At 33.7% G+C, this 20,993-nt stretch overlaps 1 long non-coding RNA gene across 1 annotated transcript in view; it reads left to right on the top strand.

The window, feature by feature from the left end:
- Positions 1-20,134, top strand: part of LOC116421545 — an 86,810-nt gene extending 66,676 nt beyond the window's left edge. The window contains exons 2-4 of the long non-coding RNA XR_004231949.1: positions 10,274-10,400; positions 11,417-11,605; positions 19,826-20,134. This is a non-coding gene — a long non-coding RNA (uncharacterized LOC116421545). The remainder of the gene's footprint in view (positions 1-10,273; positions 10,401-11,416; positions 11,606-19,825) is intronic.
- Positions 20,135-20,993: the final 859 nt, after the last annotated feature.

The raw sequence follows: 20,993 nt of genomic DNA, 5'->3' as shown, positions 1-20,993 counted from the left end.
ACCGGTTCCCCTTTAGTCTGGGGTTCCAGCCCTGGACATTTTGTAGCAGAATTCAGATTGTAATGAAAAGAACTGAGACCCTGAACCTGCTCTGCTTTTAGGATCTGAGCCACATCACTACTAATTTCTGGACTTGTTTCTTCTCAATTCACTTCCAAGGTATAATTTATTCCCTTCCCAGAGCATCACTCTGAGTCCTTCCTAAGTTCATGCTTTATTTGTGACCCAGAATTGGTTAATGGGTAACCCACTTGTCAGATGGCACCTATTGTGACTGAAATACCCTGATAAGGAACTGAGACCTTCTATTGTCTTGGTCCACAGCCTTTTAGTAGATATTGGAATGGTCCATACAGTTTTTCCTGGAGAGATAGTATTGCTCTGCAAACTTCTCTATGCTGATTCACTCTGGAAAAATGATTCACTGCAACTTAATTTAAAATAAAAAAAAAACTCATTAAATATCCTAATTAATGAAAAATTTTTAAACAATCATTTTAAAGTAAAATTTGAATTTTACTTTGCCCTTCTTCATCTCCTAAATCCTTGAAAAAGTAAGTTTAGATCAATTATACATATGAATTCATGTAAAAAATATGAATTCACATAAAAATATTTCCATATTATATATGTTGAAAAAAAAGTCAAACAAAATAAAATGATAAAGATAAAGAAAGTTTTTTTTTTTTTTTTTTTTTTTGTCTCTTCCAGTCTGCATTCAGAGCTCAACCATTTTCTTTCTGGAGGTAGATGGCATTTTTCATTATGGATCCTTTGGAATTGTCTTGGATCATTGTCTTGATCAAAGGAACCAAGTCTTTCTCAGTTGATCATCCTTATGATGTTGCTGGTACTGTGTGCAATGTTCTCCTGGTTCTGCTTATTTCACTTTGCATGAGCTTATATTAGGTTTCCAGGTTTTTCGGGAACCATTCTGCTGGTCATTTCTTATCACACAACATCCCACAATTATATATCACAATTTGTTCGGATATTCCCCAATTAATGGGCATCCCTTCAATTTCCAATTTATTGTCTCCACTAAAAGAGCTACTATAGATCTTCACTTACAAATAGGTTCTTTCCCCTTTAAAAAATCTTTTTGGGATATAGACCTAATTGTGGTATTGGTAGATTAAAAGGTATGCACAGTTTTATTACTCTTTGGGTATTGTTCCAAATTGATCTCTAGAATGGTTTTACTAGCTCACAACTCTACCAACAGTGCAGAAGTGTCCCAATTTTTCCACATCTCCTCTAGCATTTATTATTTTTTTCTTTTTGTGTCATATTAGCCAATTAGCTATCACTTAGGAAGTATCTCAGAGTTGTTTTAAACTTAATTTCTCTAATCAGTACTGATTGAGAACATTTTTAAATGTGAGTATAGATGACTTTAAATTTTTTTATCTAAAAACTGCTTATTCATATCTTTCAATCATTTATCAGTGGGAGAATAGCTTTTATTTTTTATACATTTGGCATTATTCCTTATATATTTGTGAAGTGAGGCCTTTGTCAGAGAAATTCGCTGTAAAATTTACTCCAGTTTCCTGTTTGTAATCAAAGTTATCTATATTACTTTTTATAATCTTCTCTATTTTTTGTTTGGCTCCATAATCCTATTTCTTTTTTGGTCAAAAGTTTGGATTTCTGGTTTATCAAACATTAGATTATTGTGGTCATTTACTACTATGTTTTGGTACCTAATTTATTCCACTGAAGCTCTATTCTGTTTCTTAGCTATACCAGGTTGTTTTGGTGGGTATTGCTTTATACTATAGTTTGAAATCTGGAACTGTTTTCCTTGACATTTTTTTTTCATTGATTCCCTTGATATTCTTGACCTTTTGTTCTTCCAGATAATTTTTATTACTATTTTTTCTAGCTTTACAAAATAATTCCTTGGATATTTTGATTGGTATGACACTCAGCAAGTAAATTAACTTAAAATTGTCATTTTTATTATATTGGCTTGACTTATGCATGAGCAATTACTATTTTTCCAGATGCTTAGATCTGTATTTATTTGTGGGGAAAATATTTTGTAATTGTGTTCATAGAATCCTTGGATTTGTCTTAGGAGGTAAATTCCCAAGTATTTTATGTCATCTGCAGTTATAAATAGAATTTCTCTTTCTATCTCTAGCTTCTGGATTTTGTTAGTAGTATTTAAAGAAATGCAGATAATTTTTTGGGTTTGTTTTATATCATACTTTTCCTGATGTTCATTATTTTAAGTAGGTTTTTAGTTGATTCTCTTTGGTTCTTCAAATTCACCACCATATTATTTGCAAAGAGTGATAGTTTTGTTTCCTTATTGCAGGTTTTTAGTCCTTCAATTTATTTTTCTTGTCTTTTTGCTGTACTTAGCATTTATAGTATAATTGTGAATAATAGTGGTGATTCTGGACATTCTTGCTTTCATCCCTGATCTTATTTGTAAGGTTTCAATTTTTTCCTGAATATAGATGATACTTGCTCTTGGTTTTAGATGGATATTATTTATCATTCCATTTATTCTTATACTCAGTAGTGTTTTTTAATAGAAATGGATGTTATATTTTTTCCAAAGGCTTTTTCTATATCTGTTGATATAATCATATGAATTTTGTTATTGATATGATCAATTATGCTGATAATTTTCCTAACACTGAACCAGTCTTGCATACCTGATATAAATTCTCCCTCCCCTGTCTTAGTGTATGATAATTGTGTCATGTAGCTATAATATCCTTGCTAATATTTTATTTAAAATCTTTTTATTTTATATTCATTAAGAAAATTGGATTATAGTATTCTTTCTCTATTTCTGCTCTCATTGATAAGGTATCAATATCATATTTGTGTCACAAGAACTACAATTAATTGTTCCTTAAATGTTTGGTAGAATTCACTTGTAAATCCATCTGGTTTTGGGGAGTTTTTTCTTTATAATTTCTTGGATTGTCCAATCAAAATTTAATCAAGTACATTTTCTAGATCTGCTTGAAGGAGGTTTTTTGTTTTTGTTTTTTGGGGGGAGGGAGGAGTTTGTTATATTACTTCTTGCTACTCTGCCATTTTGGTCCATCTTTCCATTTTTCATTTTTATTAAATTACTACTCCACTATTTTTTCCCAAGTATGCATATCATGTATGATATCATTTTTGCTGCTTCTTAAATGTAAAACATTGTCAGTAATTGACTATAGCCTATTTATACATATGATATATTGCAACTCTTTTGGTCTTTGGGTGACCTAAAATTTTGATTCTTTGAAGATTGAGATATTTCATAATTCACAGGCGTATCATATAAAACGACTGTAATAGTATTAGCACTATTTTCTTTGGAAGAAACGATGCTTCAGTGAAATTATAATGTAATTTCTAAAATTTAATATAGTTTATTCTCTTCATCTTCTTAAATTTTGGGTATGATTTATTATCTTCTTCGGTACCTGTTCAAATAATAAATTAGCTTTAAAAGTTCTCTATTCAACTGCATCTGGAAACAATCAGTTTTGTGTGTTTGTGTGTGTGTTTGTGTGTGTGTGTGTGTGTGTGTGTGTACGTGTGCGCGCACACGCGATAACAATGAGGTCAAATGCTTTTGATTATTTGTGAATCTAATATAATAGGATCTGCAATATTCCTAGGGTTTGTTGCAATCCACATATTGTTTTCTACATATTTCAAGACAAAGATAAACAATTCTAGCCTCACATGGCATTCATAATCTGTTATACAACACTATTACTTCTGTTGTTACACCTAAATAGGAAATTTTTGTCACCTTAACATATATTCAAATGATAGCTAATTGAAGGAGAACCTTGAAGATAATGTTGTTCTACAATTCAACAAGTCAGTAAACTAATTCCACTGGGAACAATTTATATTTTCTAGACATTTTAGTCAGTTATTTGATTGTAAAACTATGGTGTGCTTCAGAATGACTAGATAGAACCAGAACTCTGATTTCATGACTATTGGTAATAACCCATTAGGAAATTTTACCTGCCAATGACAATCACAGATAGGGACTTTTTCTGTAATTTTTTGTAATAAAGTTTCCAGGGGGATAAAGGTAATTAACTTCCTTAAGGTCATATAGCACTTTAAGTTTGCAAAGCACTTTACAAATATTATCTCATTTTATCTTCATAATAACTCTGAAAAATAAATGTCATTATTATCCCTGTTTTTTAGATTAGAAAACTAGGGTGAGCAGATATTAAATGACTTATCCAGGATCACATATCTAGTAAGTATCTAAGATTAGGTTTACACTCAAGTCTCCCTGACTCTAAGTCCAGTATTCAAGCTATATAAATATATTTTACTAAAGCAACTTTTCCTATCTTAATTTTCTTTCTTTCTCATGTAGTACATTGGACAATGAAATTTTGGAGTTCAAATGAGGTAGCTCCTCTGACATTAATGAAGAACATTGTTATAGAAATGCTGAAGAATTTTCCAGTGTTTTTGTCTTTTTTTTGTACACATTCCAAGACTTGTAGATAAATTAGGATTCAGACCAAAATTCTGAGCGCTCACTTTTTACTCTCTAACTCTTCTTGTTCAGGGGCTGACACATAGTGGTTGCTTGTTGTATATGCTTATTGATTAAAGTGATAATTCTTACAAACTACTACCTTATTACTCTATAAAATTTTGCAAATGAGTTTGTATGCTAGGTGACTATAGTTCTTGGCTTCCATTGTTTTGGCAAGGAAATCAAATATTTACTGACTAGGTGTTTTGACTTCCCATTGTAGGGATTACTTTACATCAGTCAATGTTCCTTAGGAGAGGGTGATAGTCTATACCAATGTCCATTTCTTTATCCAGTTCCCATTTTCCACAATTCTTATCACATAAATAATATGTATAAGATCATTTCATGAGATGATATGTGCTGCTATGAATAGAATGAGGAAAAGCTCACTGTATGCTAGCTATCGATAACTCAAGGAAGAGTTATTGATAGAGATATTTTTTGGAAAGATGTGAACTTGCAGGGATAGGGGCAAGCATCAGTTTATGAAGAAGGAGGTTTGCAGGTGGCCTTTGAAGGATTGTAAGAATGAATAGTATAATATATCAAAATGGGACTATGGGGGAAATATCACAATTTTTTAATGACTTATAAAGATTTAAAAATAAAGATTATAAAATGACTTGATAAAGATTTTAAAACCCTGAAAGTGTTTTTACTTATTATGTTAGTGGATAGAGGTCAAAGAAAAAAGTATGGGTAGATTTAAATCTAATAAATGGATGGTTATGTTGAAAAATATGGGTGGATAGTGAATGCATTTAAGAAATCATCTACTGATTATTTTTTTAAAGTATTTTTGTCCAATTCAATACAATTCAAATAAGATCACCCTTCTTTCTATAGTGTCATGTGAAAGTCACCCATTTCACATATGGTATAATGTACACTATAAAGAACTGCAACTAAAGGCATTTGTTTCACAATACCTTTCTAAGAAGGCACCAGGTGGCAGGTAGTTTCTAGAGCACGAAAAGGGGAACTACAAGATTGTGTGAAAGAGAAGGAATCCTGACATTCAGCTGTTTAGCAGCAAGAGCTTGTTATTTCAAGGAGTTCTTTTGAAAAATGTACAAGGGCAGTCTTGTTTACCAAAGATGGCATCTTCTTCAGATGAAAATAAGGAATGGATCCTTGGGTTAACTGCTCTTGTACATTATTTCTTCACAGGAATAAGCTTCCTGGAGCAGAGTGGATGTTTACCATGGGAGCTCAGTAGCATAATTTTCTTGGATGGATTTGAATCTCAATCAAAAGCTTTCAAGTGGAAAAAACTCTTCATTGCAATTGCTTAATAAAGCTGCTCAGTTGTAAAATAGTGTAAGGGAAGAAAATTTAATTCAGCTCATATATATATATATATATATATATATATATATATATATATATTTAGCATATACCCTATGCCAGGCACTGGGCTCAGCTGTGAAAATAGAAAAACAAAAATAACAGTCCCTACCCCCAAAGAGTTTATAGTCTACTGAAAAGGAGTGTAAAGCAGGGATCTTCACAAGGTTAGAATTTAAGGAACTTAAGGGGTCATCTAATCCAACTTCCTCCTTTTACAGGTCAGGAAAATAAGTCTCAGAGAGTGGAAGAGCCTTAATACAGACAGAAGCGGAATCAGGATTTCAAACTAGATCCTTGGATTTCATCCTAGATCCTTGGATTTCAAATGCAATTGTCTTTCAACTATACAAAATGTTAGATAGCTAAATACAACATAAATGTGAGGCAATTTTTTGGGGGGGAAGTGGAAAATAGTATTTTTAAAGGAATGGATTAAGAAAACCTTCAATAAGAGGTACCACTTGATCTAGAGACTAAATAGAGCTAGAGATTCTACCAGGCAGAAGTGAGGAATAAGTGCATTCTAAGAAAGAGGGAGGGTCTATCATTATAGAGGTGGTGGATAGATAATCATGAACAAGGGATAGAAAATGAGTTAGAATCCAGATATGCTAGAGTTTGAGGGGTAATGGGAACTAAGTCTGGGAAGATAGGTTGGAGCTATTTTGTGAAGGATTTTATTTCATTTAAACATTATTGTTCATTAATTTTAACATTCTTTTTTTAAAAAGTTGTTTCCAACTCTTTCTCTCCTTCCTACCTCCTACTTTGCCCACTGAGAAGGCGAGAAATATGATGCTAATTATACGTGAAATAATGAAAAACACATTTCCATATTAGGCATATTGCAAAAGAAAAGCAAAAACAGTGAGAAAATTATACTTCAACTTGCCCTCAGAGTTCATTAGTTCTCATGCATTGTACTATCTGCTTTGGTTTTATGGATGACTTCATCTCATTCACATTTATAGTTACTCACTGGGTGTTTTCCTCCACCCTATTTTCTTCTATTTATTCTTCTCTTTCACTTTTCATCTTATCCCTCCTGAAAGATCTATTTTGCTTAAACTACTGTTTCCCTTACTCTGCTTTCCTTTTAATCACCCCTCTCTCCTTTTGCTTTTATCCTCTTTCCCCTATTTCTCTATTGGTTAAGATAGATTTCTTGTGAAGAATTTTATATGAGAGGACTTTCTATTTTATCTTAAATGCAATCTAATATTATTGAAACTTCCTGAGTATAGGAGTAGTTAGGCCATCTACTCAATGAAGAGAAAAGTGACTTTCATTTTTCTCTGAGTCCCTAGTGCCCAGTACAGTGCCCAACACATAATAGGTGCTTTGTAAATTTTTTTTTTTATTAATTAATTGATTCATGAGAAAGAAGTTTGGATCCCAAAAGGTTTCGGTCATCTGGGCACCAAGTGAAATGGTATGTTTTTCACAAATAAATTCTGCTTGTGAACCAAACAATTCAGCCTTGAAAATCTATGAACAAAATGAGTTTTGGAAAAAAGAGACATGCCAGTCAAATCATACATTTCCTACCATGAGCTTATCATCTAACCCAGGTTCAATTTAAATAGTTATCTTAAAGTTAGACAATTTTCATTCTCTCTCCCCTAGCCAATTTAGACTTTTTAAAGCTCTAGATATAGGTATTTTAGTCAACATACTAACACTTTCAAGAACAGGTTTAAAATTCTTCTCCTTATCTGTACTATTTCTAGTGAATTACTATATATTCTTTGTCAAAGGATCACATTAGTCCTGACAGTGCAAGAGAGTTATTAATATAATAGGAACAGCAGGCTAAGTGATAAGTGGAAGCAGCTCAGAGGCAAGCAAGTAAGGCCATGTTAGGAAAAGCACTGACATTTTGGATATGTGTCCAAGATGTGTGTGTAGTGGAGAAGGGGAAATGTGAGTAAGAGGGATGTGGAACACTCAACATTAGTTAGAATGTCTACACTGAAAAGAAATACCCATATAAATATTACCCCTTAAACTTGCTAGTATTTCTGAAGTTTCAGAAAGCTCAAACAGGAGAAATGAGACAGGGAAGGAGGCAGCAAGTGCCTTTCCTGCAGTATGAAAATTCAGTGTAAAGGTGCTTCCTGGAACCAATGAACTACATTACAACATTGTAGAGACAAACAGCTTTGAAGACTTAATAACTGTGAATGCACTAACCAGCTATGATTCCAGAGAACAGATGGCACCCACCTTTTGCCCGAGATCTGATGGAACCAGGGTGCAGAATGAGACATGTTTATGAATACATCTAATGTATAGGTTAGTTTTGCTTTTGGCTTATTGCTTATTGACTATGCTTATTGGTTAAAAGTAAGGATTTTTTTTCTTTAATTTGAGAGGAATCAGAAAAGGGGAAGATAATAAGCCAATGATTATGCTGCAAAAAGAAGAGAATAAAATTATCAATGAGCATTTAAAAATACAAAAAAGAGAGGACAAAAGGTGGAGTTAGGAGGAGACTATAACTTGGAACCTAATAGGTTAAAATTATTATATTTTTAAAAATACAAATTATATAGTGAAGATTTACAATTTCATAAATGATACTTCCCCTTCCTTCAATCTTCTTTGGTAATGGAAATTCTTATTTTGATGGAGTTTGTTTAGTTCAGCATAATAATTAAAAAAAAAAAAAGAACAAGTAAATAGTTTGCTATGATCCCAGAATATTTATATTCGGCTCAGATATTTCAATCAAAGGAAGGATGATTGATTATTAGCTGAATATTTCAGAAAATTCCACCTCCAAATCCCCCAATCCAAGTATGTAGATATGAAACCAAATCATAGCAATGTCTGTGTACTCAGGCTTATTATCTTAAAGCCAATACTGTGCGCTCATCGAGTTTTTTTTTTCTTTCTTGAATTTTTTTCAGAGCTTTTTAAATTTGACTCTTTATGCATTATTTTTGCAATAGTCTTGATACAGTTTTCCAAATTTTAGATTAAGCCTCTATGGATTGTGTGAGATGGTATCATAATTAAAAATGGTTAAATTCTTGCTTCAAGGTAAAAAAGATTTTTCTCCTTTTTGGAGGCAAGTCAATATCTTGTCCTATTTTCTACATGAAAACATTTTTTTGTCCCCTCTAGTAGTAGTGCTTTCATTCCTTAACTACCCTATATTTATCTTGCATTTATTCAGCATATATTTGTGTATTTATACAGTCACACAATTTACATTTACATATCCATACATATATGCATGCACACATACACACATGTGTATGTGTATATATGTATAAATGCATATATATATATATATATATACTCATATACAAAGTTATCTCTGTATACTCTGCTAAATGGAGGGATTAATTCATGTTTTGTTTTCATATTTACCCACTCTAGCATAATTTTTGATATGTAGTACATAAAACTTGTTAATTGATTGAAGGGAACAATAGTAGATGACTTCCCTATATTCACTCTGACATATACATTCATAGCATGTATGTATCAGGGCAGGACTTATCTATGGACCTTGCTAATCCCAAGACTCTATGCTTCCTCTTCAAGAGGACTATAAGGAAAAATAGAGAAAATAGAATAAAGGAATATAGGAGGGAAGGAAATGTACTCCAGCCTGCTGTTGGTAAACTGATGTAAAGCTCCCTGATCTGAAAGACTGAAGCATACCTTGTAGCTGTGACAAATTTGAGGGTAAATGCCCCCCTACAAGAAACAAAAAGGTAACCTGGGATTGACCTAAACTGAATAGAGAATAATCTTTCTGCAGAAGCAGCAATTATATTGACAAAGAAAATTGGGGAAACAAGCTAAGGTGCTACAAAAATCTGGGTAATCCAGTATATTGTTTAGGGAAGAAAATCTGACTTAAACTGCCTTCAGTTAGATCTAAAGGAAAAAGTGGCTGACTTTGAAGTAAAAAGATTTAGGTTCAATTTCAGGATCTAACATGTTTGGTCTATGTGATTCTGTACTTCAGCTATAAAGTTACAAATTTGGACTAGATGCCCCATAAATTCTGTTCTAACTCTAAATCATCTTTTAAGGCAAGGAAATGTCATATAGTTTGGGACTGCAGGATGGAAAGGTGGGACAATTCTTATACAATTGAATGACCAAGATTTGTTTTTTTTTTAAACAGAAAAAAAAGTGCTGAGTCAGACCATGAACACCCCCTCTTCCCTCCCCCCCCCCGCCCTGTCTCCATCTGTCCCTCTATCTGTTTCTGTATCTCTGTCTCCCTCCCTCTCTTTTCTCCCTCTCAGTCTCTCTCTTTCTGTCCCTGTCCCATAGAATATTAGGATAGAAATTCCCTTATATAAGTTGAAATTATTTCTTCAAAATGTAATAGAATAACTTACTTGAACTTTTCAGGATCATTCCAGCTTTGGTATTCAGTGATTCTGGAATCCAGCCATTGTGCCTCTCTTGAGCAGGAAAACGTGGAAATATCTTGTTTAAAAACTGAGCGGCATGGAATTTATATGAATAATATTGACAGGTAATATCCCTAACTATTAACAAGAGATATAGTTCTCTTTTGTAAATGGAGATGGTTAAAGTTTGATTTAAAAGCAATTGATTAATATTCTTCTATCAAGTGATATTCATCATCACCACCAAAATCAAATCACAGAATCATTGAAATTTAATTTAAGGAATTTAGAGATGGTCTAATCTAATAGATCCCAAGAAGAAGCAACATAGATAGTATATTTGGAATGAGTGGAATTGGATGTGGAGCTTATCCTCCATTATTTATTGGATTTATTACCTCCTCAGACCCTCAATTCTTTCTTTTGTAATTCCAATCTCATGGAGTTGCTGTGAAATAAGGCATATCAATATCTCCTCTAAAAATAGTTTGGATATGCATAGATTTCTGGGATTTTGAGGTTTTTTTCTGATCTTTTTTTGTTTTTTTAATATTAGATTTTTATTTTCAAAAAATATGCAGATAGTTTTCAACATTCACCCTGCAAAACCTTGTGTTTCAAATTTTCTCCCTCCCTTCTATCCATCCCTTCCCTAGAGAGCAAGTAATCTAATATATGTTAAACATGTGTGATTCTATTATAAGTATTTCCACATTTATCATGCTGCACAAGAAAAATCAGATCATAAAAGAAAAAAAATGAGGAAAAAAAGGCAAGCAAACAATAACAAAAATAGAGAAAATACTATGTTGTAGCCTACATTTATTCCCCATGGTCCTCTTTCTGGATGTAGATGACTCTCTTGGAATTGGCTTGAGTCACCTTGTTGTTGAAAAGAGCCACATCCATCTAATCATCTTTTAAGGCAAGGAAATGTCATATAGTTTGGGACTGCAGGATGGAAAGGTGGGACAAACTAAAAGTTACTATATACTTACATGAGACAGACAGACAGATAGATAGATATATAGATGTAGATATAGATAAACAGGTCCATTATTATTCTTATTGCAATGAAGAAGCTGAAGGAAATTACTTGCCCAAATAAATAATGCAGAAATACCTTGCTTTATCATTCCAGCCTCTTCTCCTTGCTTCATCAGAATGCCTGAGCCTGAATAATTGGATTTACCTCTATGAATGAACAAGACATCTGAATATTAAGTGTTTTTCATCTGTTTGCCTTTCTTGAGAGGCCTCCAAGAAGGATGTGCTTGATACATAAATTCCCTTATGAAGTTGGCCTGAACATTTGCTAAAACCAGTCATGGTAATAAAGGAACTTATGTACTTCTAGTGCAAATAGTTTTTTGTTAAGAATCAAGGTCAGGATATAATCAGGGTGTGACAATTGGAGCTTTGTTCTAGGGTTCTAAAAGGCAGTCCTTCAATAATATATAAGGGAAAGAGTTTATAGTATCTAGGGTATTTTAGTTTTTGTTTTTGGAGTGAGAAGGGTGCTAGGGACTGGACCTATGATTTCATTGACATCAGGAATTCCTAGTGAGTAAATTTCCTTTGCTGACACAGATAGATCAATCTCTTCAAAATATCCTTTTAGACAGTTTTGGGGGCCCTGTGACATGATGTGACAAGGTCATATGGCCAGTATATGTCAGAGTTGTGTGTATCATCATACTGCCTCTATGATTAGCGACAATAATTAGATAAGATAGGAAGTTCTTTGATGTATCTCAACTGAGAACAGTTTTTGAATGAGTGTGCATGTGTGCATGCATGTGTCTGTATGTGTGTGTTCTGGGAATATTTTATGGTATTTGTCCTGAGTAAAAAAAAAAAGTCCTACTCACATCTCTGATGATAGTGAATCAATTGTAGCATGATGGACCTTGCGCACATTTCAAGGTCATAGTTGCTTGCTTAGTAACAAGACAATAGTTTGACCCTCTTGTCAAAACTACCACCTACTTTTCAGGAGTAGGAGAGGTGCTGTCACATTCACAGAAACTGGGAGACACCAAGAAACTCCTGTCACAGAGAAATAGCAAGAGTGGTGATTTAACTGTGAAAGAACAGAAATGCACAGCATACAAGAATCTTCATAACTGGAGACAGGCAGCTAGTAAAATTCATTGTGAGAAATTAAATGGCACAAGAGAGCCAATCCCCCACAAAAAAAAAAAAAAAAATTAGATGTTTTCTTTGCTTAGGCCAAGTGATTCCTGAGGATGCTCACCAGCATCTAATTTGGAGGTAAGCTGAGCCCTCTGGTATGTCTTTTTCACCTAGTTGCACATGTAATGTGATCAAATGAAGTTCTGCAAAGTAACACAAACCCTTCTTGCTGGTTACAAAGATACAAGATCTGGATCATAACTCTAAAAAATGAGTAATCTTGCTGTTCATCTGCTAATGGCAACTGAGTGATCTTATAATTATGGATGGGGAACTGGAAGGAATCTCATCAATCCATCTCCTCATTTTAGAGATGAGGAAACTGAGCACATTAGAGTCAAATAAGGATTGCATAGTTATTAAGCCTCAAGCAGGATTTGAATGCAGATATTTCTGAGTCCACAACCAGTACTGTATCTGCCATAACATTCTATTTCCATTTGTGTCTGTCAATCAACCAGGAAGCATTTATAAAGCATCTTATTACTAGGCACTGTGTTAAGCAGTGGAGATACAAAAAATGTCAAAAGGCAGCCTCTGTTCCCAGTGATTTCACAGTTTAATGGTAGAGAAAGCATGTAAATAATTATGTGTCAACAAGATATATAGAGGATAAATTGGAGAGAAACCACAGGAAAAAAAGACACCAGAATTAAAGGGATTAGGAAAGGCTTCCTATAGAAGCTGGGATTGTAGTCAGGATTTGAAGGAAGACGAAGTGCCTTGTGTGAGATCTCAGACCCAGACTCAGACTCAGATGCAGACACAGAGGATACATAGAAGATGGAGACAGAAACAGGGATCCTCCTTGTGGCTCTTCTGCCTTCATCATTTCTCCACCTAAGACCAAGGCTCGTCCAAAAATCTTTATAGTTATTACTTCATTTATTCTCATAATAAGGAAGAAAGAATGGAAGTGTTATTATTATCTCATTTCACATATGAGAAAACTGAAGTAAAAATGATATGCCCAGGTTCATATGCTAGACAAGATCTAAAGCAAGATTTTAATACAGATCTTCCTACTTTGGGGCTAGTTCTCCATCTACTGTGCTTAACTGTTTCTATATATTCTACCATAGGCTCTAGGATTTTTTTTTTTTTTTTTTGAGGCAATTGGGTTTAAGTGACTTGCATAGACTCACACAACTAATAAATGTCTGAAACTGGATGTGAACTCTCCTAGATCCAGATCCAGGTACTCTAGGTAATGCATAACTTTTTAGAAAAGTTTTTCTCAAGTGTGTTAATTTGACTCAATCAGGTTCACCTTGGGTTAGAATTTGTTAATATAAAGGAAATTGTATGGCATAGTAGAAGGAAAACGAGTCATGAATTCAAACAATCTAGTTTCAATTCTGAGGTCTACATTAATTAGTTGTGTGAGCTTGAATAAGTCCCTGGATTTGTCTGAGTGTCAGTTGCTTCATCTATAAAAAGAATTAATAATGTATTCAGTAACTACTTTGTGGGGCTATTGAGAGTATACAATGAAATAACATAAGCACATTGAAACTTGTTAAAGTGATACATTAAGGTAAATTTTAACATTATTATGATAAGATTACAACTGGCATACATATAAATAATCAATGTTAGAGGAGTTGTGGTGAAAGTGAAACCTTAAAAAAACTTTTAGAGGAGCTATGAATTAGTTTAAACATTTTGGAAAACAAGTTGGAATCACATGAAGAAAAACCATTCAAGATGTCTGTGGAATCAATGTCAAAGACAAAAAAGAAATCAATGACAAAAAAAAAAAAAAAATTCATTGCAAAATAGTCACAACTTATTTTTTAAAAGATGAGATTAAATCATTTACCTTAGTTAATGTACAAAGGGTATATACATATGTGTGGTTCAGACAACATTTAATAAAAAAAAAAAGCTGAGAGATCTCTAGAAAAACAAAGTTTATTATACGTTCTCGAGAGAATCGGGCGTCCCGTCGTCCCCCCCTTCTCCCCCATCAAGCAGACAATCGAAGGAGGAAGCACTGTAGGTGGCTGGGTCAACACTTTTAATCCCTAATGCAAATACCACCTCCCACCACTGACCCTCATCCTTATTAGCTGAGGATCTTGCATTCTAACCGCAGGAACTACCCAAGAAATTGAACTTGACCAATAAGTACATAGTTGTCCATATTTGACCAAAACAGAAAGACACTGATGTCATAGGAGGATAACAAGAAGGGGACTTAAGTATACCCTTAGGGGATAGTAGGGAGGGGACTTAAGTATGCCCTTGACTTAATGCTTAAAGTCCTTCAGGACTACTCAAACTTTGAAATAGATGAAGCCTTACTCGATTTTTACAAATGTCTTGAAAGATCTAACCTCATCTCATTCACATATTAAATAGCAACAGTAATAAAAATTATAAATTTAAAAAATTTAAGTGATTTTTTTGTTTTTAGAAAAGGTAATATGTTGGAAAAGAACTATAGTCTTCTCTTTATTTTAATAGATGAGTTATATGTGTATCTTAAAGTTTGTCTTCTAAAGGTTTTGGTTGGGAAGAAATTTCTTTCTTAAATTTATTCCAGATTACATTAATTGACATATTTAAAGACTCATCTTCCATATCCACTTTGGGGATTTTGGGAATCTGTGGCCCAATAATAGCTTCCTTCTTTCTTTAGTTTGTTTCAAGAAAAATGAATGAAACTGGAAACAAAGTGGGTGCCTATCAATTAGGGAGTTGCTGAAGCAATTGGAATATGTGCATGTATGAACAATAAATATGAAATTATTATTCCATAAAAATAATAGATATGAAAAATTCTTGATAATAATTAGAATAGTAATAATTATAATAGCTAGCATTATAGAATTCCTTAAGATATGCAAAGTATTGTACAAACCTGATTTCATTTGCTCCTGACAACAATCCTCAGAGCTAACCCCATTCTACAGTTGAGAAAAGTGAGGCAAATAGTGGTGAAGTGATTTGCCTAGAATCACATGATTAATAAGTGTTAGGCTGGTTTTGAACTCTCCTGTCATCCTCACTCCAAACTCTACCACAGTATTGCCAGTACCAACTATCTTTGTGGGAAGACTGATTTGTAGTGGTGCAAAGAAGAGAATAATATATGTAATGCTTATCATAAAAATTGAAATGAAACTGAGACAACATTTGGTTAAAGGCAGTGACAAATCTTGTTGCCAAAAGGTCTATGTTAACATAGACTACCCTTCTCTTAAAGAAGGTATCTCTTGATGAACAACTATGTCTAAGGAATGTTGTAAATGACGCTGTGGTTTGGTTTTGATTAAAGACTATTCTTTTCTTTTCTTTTCTTTCTTTCTTTCTTTCTTTTTTAAAGAGAGATGTTTCTATAAAAGGCAAGATTATTGGGAAATGTCTGTCTTAGAAAAGAAAAAGAATCAATAAAAAATAATAATAAATGTCATTGTGAGGTGAGAACCTATATAGAAATGTGAGCTCTCAGCTAATTTGGTTTCCATTACTATCTAAACAAAATAATTGGTATCAATAATTCTCATTTCTTTATTATTAATCACGAACTCTTAGGGATAGAAAAATCTTTATGGAGAATTAAATGTGGATTATTATGGAATCAAGAAAATCTTATTTTAAATCCTGCTTGTGAAACTAATATGTGATCAAGGGCAGATCACTTAACTTTTATGGAATGCTTTTTTTCATGTTTTATTATTTTTATTTTATGTAAAACAATTTTTTCCATTTGTTTTTAAAACTGAGTCCATATTCTTCTCTTTCTCCTTATCTCCTCCACATTGAGAAGGCACATGTGAAGTTATGTAAAACATTTCCATAAAAGTTACACTGGGGGAAAAAACCCCATAGATTACCCCAGTTCTCCCCTCCCCCAAAAAAGACTCTCAAGAAAAAAAAAGTAAAAAAAAAAGTATACCTACAATATGTATTTATACATAATCAGTTCTTTCCCTGTGTATGGATAGCACTTTTCATAAGTCTTTCAGAGTAGTCTTAGATCATTGTATTGCTAGAACAGCACAGCTGATTATCCCATAAACATTGCTTTTATTTTTACACAGTACATTTCTTTTTATACAGTACATTTCACTTTGTTTCAGCTCATGGAGGACTTTCCAAGTTTTTCTGAGAGCACCCTGCTTATTATTTCTCACAGAACAATATTATTCTATTGTAATTACATATCACAATTTATTCAGCCAATTCTCCAATTGATGGGCATCCCTTCAATTTTGAATTTGCATTTTTGACCATATAGGTCCTTTTCCTTTATTTTTAAAATCTCTTTTGGGATTCATGCCTAGTCGTGGCATTATTAAGTCAAAGGATATGCATGGTTCTATAGTCCATTGGGCATAGTTCATATCTTTTCATCACTTATCAGTTGAAAAATGGCTTTTATTTTTTATAAATTTGATCCTATTCTCTACATATTTGAAAAATGAGGGCTTCATTAGAAAAACTAGCTTCAAAATTCTTTAAAATTATTATTGTTAATTATATCACCCATTTATTCTATATACACATATAGACACATGCATATATGTACACACATGTATGTATGTATATACATATATCTGTATATATTATAATGTATGAATTTATGCACACATGCATGTGTTATTTAGTCATTTTAGTCATGTCTGACATTTTGTGATCCCATTTTGGGTTAGGCTAGATGGCTGCTGCGTCCCCTTCCAACTCTCAAATTCTATTTATCTATGAATTTCTTCCCCTACCTTCTACTTCAAATGGATGTTGTGGGACATTAAATGAAATAACACAAATGAAAGTGCTATGAAAAGATAAAAAGCACTATAGAAATAAAATATGCCATTATTATTAGTTACTTAAGATCAATTGGCATTAATTCAGTCATTTTCTTGTGTTAGACATGCACAATTTATAGCCAAAGGAAGATTGGAAATTTGGAGTTTAAAGGGATCACAGGGGTCATTTAGCCCAACCCACTCTTTTTACAAGTGAAAGGGTTGAAGTTAAGAGTGATTAAGTCACTCTTTAATAAGTATCTAAGGCAGGATTCAAATTCAGGTCTTTCTAAAACCAAGTTCCTTCCCCACTTTCCCTTCTACATTATCTAGGTGAGTAAGCTATGGAGTTCAGAGATGCCAGGACAAATACTCTTACAGGTTAGAGAACATACCCCAAGAAAATAGTCAAAGGTCTTGTCAAAAACAGGAGCGGGTTCTGACTTTGTAATACAGCATCATCACTATCAGACTTGCATGATCTTTGTACTCAAGGTCTCAGGCAACTTATAGCACAGTCAGGCATAAGAAATTCCCCAGAAAAGACATGAAGTTTAACACATCACAAATACAGACACACAGGAAAAGCCATCCAGAAATATTAGAGTCCTGTGTCATGTTGATCTTCCATGAAGAGAAATTTGTGATTACCAATGTTTACTGAAAATTCAGGAAGTATAAAGAAATCTATTACTGAGACCTTTTTCTATGACCTCATTTTAAATATTGATTTCAGCCTCTTTTCTTTTTTTTCCTCAAAACTTTGAAATGAAACTTTGAAAAAGCAGCCAAAATAATTGATTATAATTCCTCTTTCTGACTCTATCCTTCATCCAGCTTGTAAGAAAGATTCTAATGAGTTGGAAAGTAAGGTAGAAGCAGGTTTAAGAGGAGAAGCAGAAGACTTTGTAATAAGGTTTTAAATCAATTAGGGAGGGAAGTCAGGGCAGGAAGTCAGAAGAAGCTGACAGTTATTTTAATGAAGACAATTTTAATTTTTATTCCATTTTGGTATTGTCTGTAGGCAGGAGAAAAAAAAAACCCCAAGGATCATACCTTCTAGATTAATATTTATTATAGACTAGATAGGTAATTCCCAATAATGATAATAAAGCCGCAAAGCTAATTATCTCACAAGGAAGGAGAATAAGAGACTCAGGAACAAAAAAAAAAAATTCATGGAAAAGCAACATGGCACCAGGGCTCTGGATGGCTTTTTCTGTCTATATGTATTTGTGATATGTTAAGCTTTATGTCTTTCCTGGGGAGTTTCTTGTGCCTGGCTGTGCTGTAAGTTGCCTTGAGGTCTTGAGTACAAAGATCATGCAAGTTTGATAGTGATGATGCTGTTACAAAGCCTGAACTCCATCTTTTTGTTGATATCTTTTTGATAAGACCTTTGTCTGTTTTCTTGGGTATGTATATACCAGATATTTAGGACCCCAGTAGATAAGTCATGAGATGGACACTAAGTGATTGCTGTATGCAGTATTTAACAAACATTCAGGACTAATTATGAGTATTATATAGAATTTGGACTCACATAATCAACTGTTTACATCTTCCTGATATGAACTCTTCCTGGTGACAAGTATGGGGGCGTTTCTTCCTGTATCATATGCTTGAGAATCATGTGAAGAAGTCTATGTTATTAATAGTCCCTTGGCTTATTTTCTTTTATTTTTCTCAAAATCCTACTCCCTAGGTACAACTTATGGCAAGCGTTGGTGGGAGGACTTAATAGAGTAAATGGAAGTAATGTTTTAAGCATGACTAATAAATTAATTACCAATAGGATAAAGTAGAGAATGTATGTTTTCCCAAAGGTTTTAGTCATGAATTTCCTCTTTCTGTGTGCCATACTGAAATTCAGTGTGGGTTAAGAGCTCATACTGAGTTAGGAATGTCATCTTTACTTGTGAATAGATGAATAAGAATCTTTGTTTAAATATAAGCCACCAGTTCTCCATTATCCACCATGTGGATTAGCTCCTTTTTCTTGTACTTGCCAATTTTATATCTTAGTTCAGAGTTTTGTTTATTTTGTTTTAACATGGTGACTTATAGAATCCCAGATCCAGAGTACAAAGGGACTGTGGGAGCTCCAATGTAATGCAGTTTCCCTTTTTTATGGAAAGGGAAACATACCTGGTATAGTTAAATGATTTACCTACTGGTAAATAAAGTCCTACTGGTAGTAAATATTGGGGGGAAAAGGGGATTTTAACTCAGGTCCTCTGTGTCCAAAACAATTGCTTTCCCAACTGTATCAAACTTTCTCTTTACTTGAGAATTCAATTCCCTCTGGATTCCAGATGTTCTTCCAAGAATATAGTCACAAAAACCTTTAGTTTGGTGTCAGAAGAACAAGATTTCTATCTCTGTTTTTAGCAATGTAATTAATTATAGGATAGCCACTTCTCTAAGCTTTACTTTACTCCTCTATAAAATGGGAGTGATAATAATTACAGAACATAAAAATTTATGAAGAAAATGTTTTATGAACCATAAGAATGTGTATAAATGTGAGAAATGGTTATTCTTTTATATCTCTTATATGACTTATTCAAGTCTTGTTCTGATGCTTTTTTGGGTAGGAGGAGGGAGAAAATGACCCTGGGTTCTTGAAGTCTTATCCAAGCAGAGTATGAAGCCTGGGGGATCCCTACTGAGCTGAAGAGGTTTGGAGTATGTGCTCAGGTATGCATTACATATGTCATGTAAAGACCAATCTAAGGAAGTTCAGTGTGGTAGGGAGAGGAAGTACAACAGAGTGTGCAGACAGAAGAGAGCATAATGACTGCAGTCTGTTCCAAGAGTATTCCCCTGTGCTGTGAGGTGAGGGGATTGGTTTGGCATTTCCATTCTGGGCTATTGTAGCCTGTACAATTAAGGAAACAGTACTAGGCTTCACTTTTTTTTTTTTTAAATAATAATTATGTCTATGTATATAATTCCCTTAAAAGGCTATATGTTCCATGAAGGCAAGAGGCTATGTCTTTTTTCCTCAAATACTTAGCAAAGTGTGCACACAGGAGATGTTGAACAAATATTTATGGGATTTGGTAAATTGCTTTGTGTTTCTGTTTTTTACTAAACTCTCATCTCAACTCACTTTTTACACTCCTCCTGGAGACTCACTAATCTGTTTGGTAATCTGCTTGTAAGAACCAGCATTTTATGACTGATCCCAGGTATGCCATTTCACTTCTGACTGAGCTCACGCTCAGAAATTGACTTCCTAGCCAGCAGAACCACCCCGCCCTCACACTCCATACCCACTTTGCCCCAGCTCTTCAGTTTTTTACCTCCCTTTTATGTATTACAAATTTCTTGAGGGTAGGAACTGCCTCTTTCCCCCTTTTATCCCCAGAATTTAACAGTGTGCTTGGCCTTCTTCCTTCCTTCCTTCCTTCCTTCCTTCCTTCCTTCCTTCCTTCCTTCCTTCCTTCCTTCCTTCCTTCTTTCCTTCCTCCTTCCCTCTCTACTATTACTGAAACTGGGATCTCCAGATTGTCCTAGTTCATTTTTCTACTTCTTGTTTCCATTATTCCCCCTTTACATTATGGAGGAAAAATCAATCAAACAAGATTTTTTCTTCCTTGGCTATTTTACTTAGGAAAAGAACAACCTCAGTTAATCAATATCAGGAAAACATTCACCTGCCTCCCCTCATGGAAAAGTCTAATAAGAAAGTACATAGAGTTTGCCCTTAAGCAACAATTTATTATTCAACATTTAAATTATCTAAGAAATGTTGATAAT

Source organism: Sarcophilus harrisii, chromosome 2 (assembly GCF_902635505.1).
Source record: "Sarcophilus harrisii chromosome 2, mSarHar1.11, whole genome shotgun sequence".
Taxonomy (NCBI): Eukaryota; Metazoa; Chordata; class Mammalia; order Dasyuromorphia; family Dasyuridae; genus Sarcophilus; species Sarcophilus harrisii.
The sequence above is the reverse complement of the archived record's forward strand: the minus strand, read 5'-3'. Positions and strand labels throughout refer to the sequence as shown.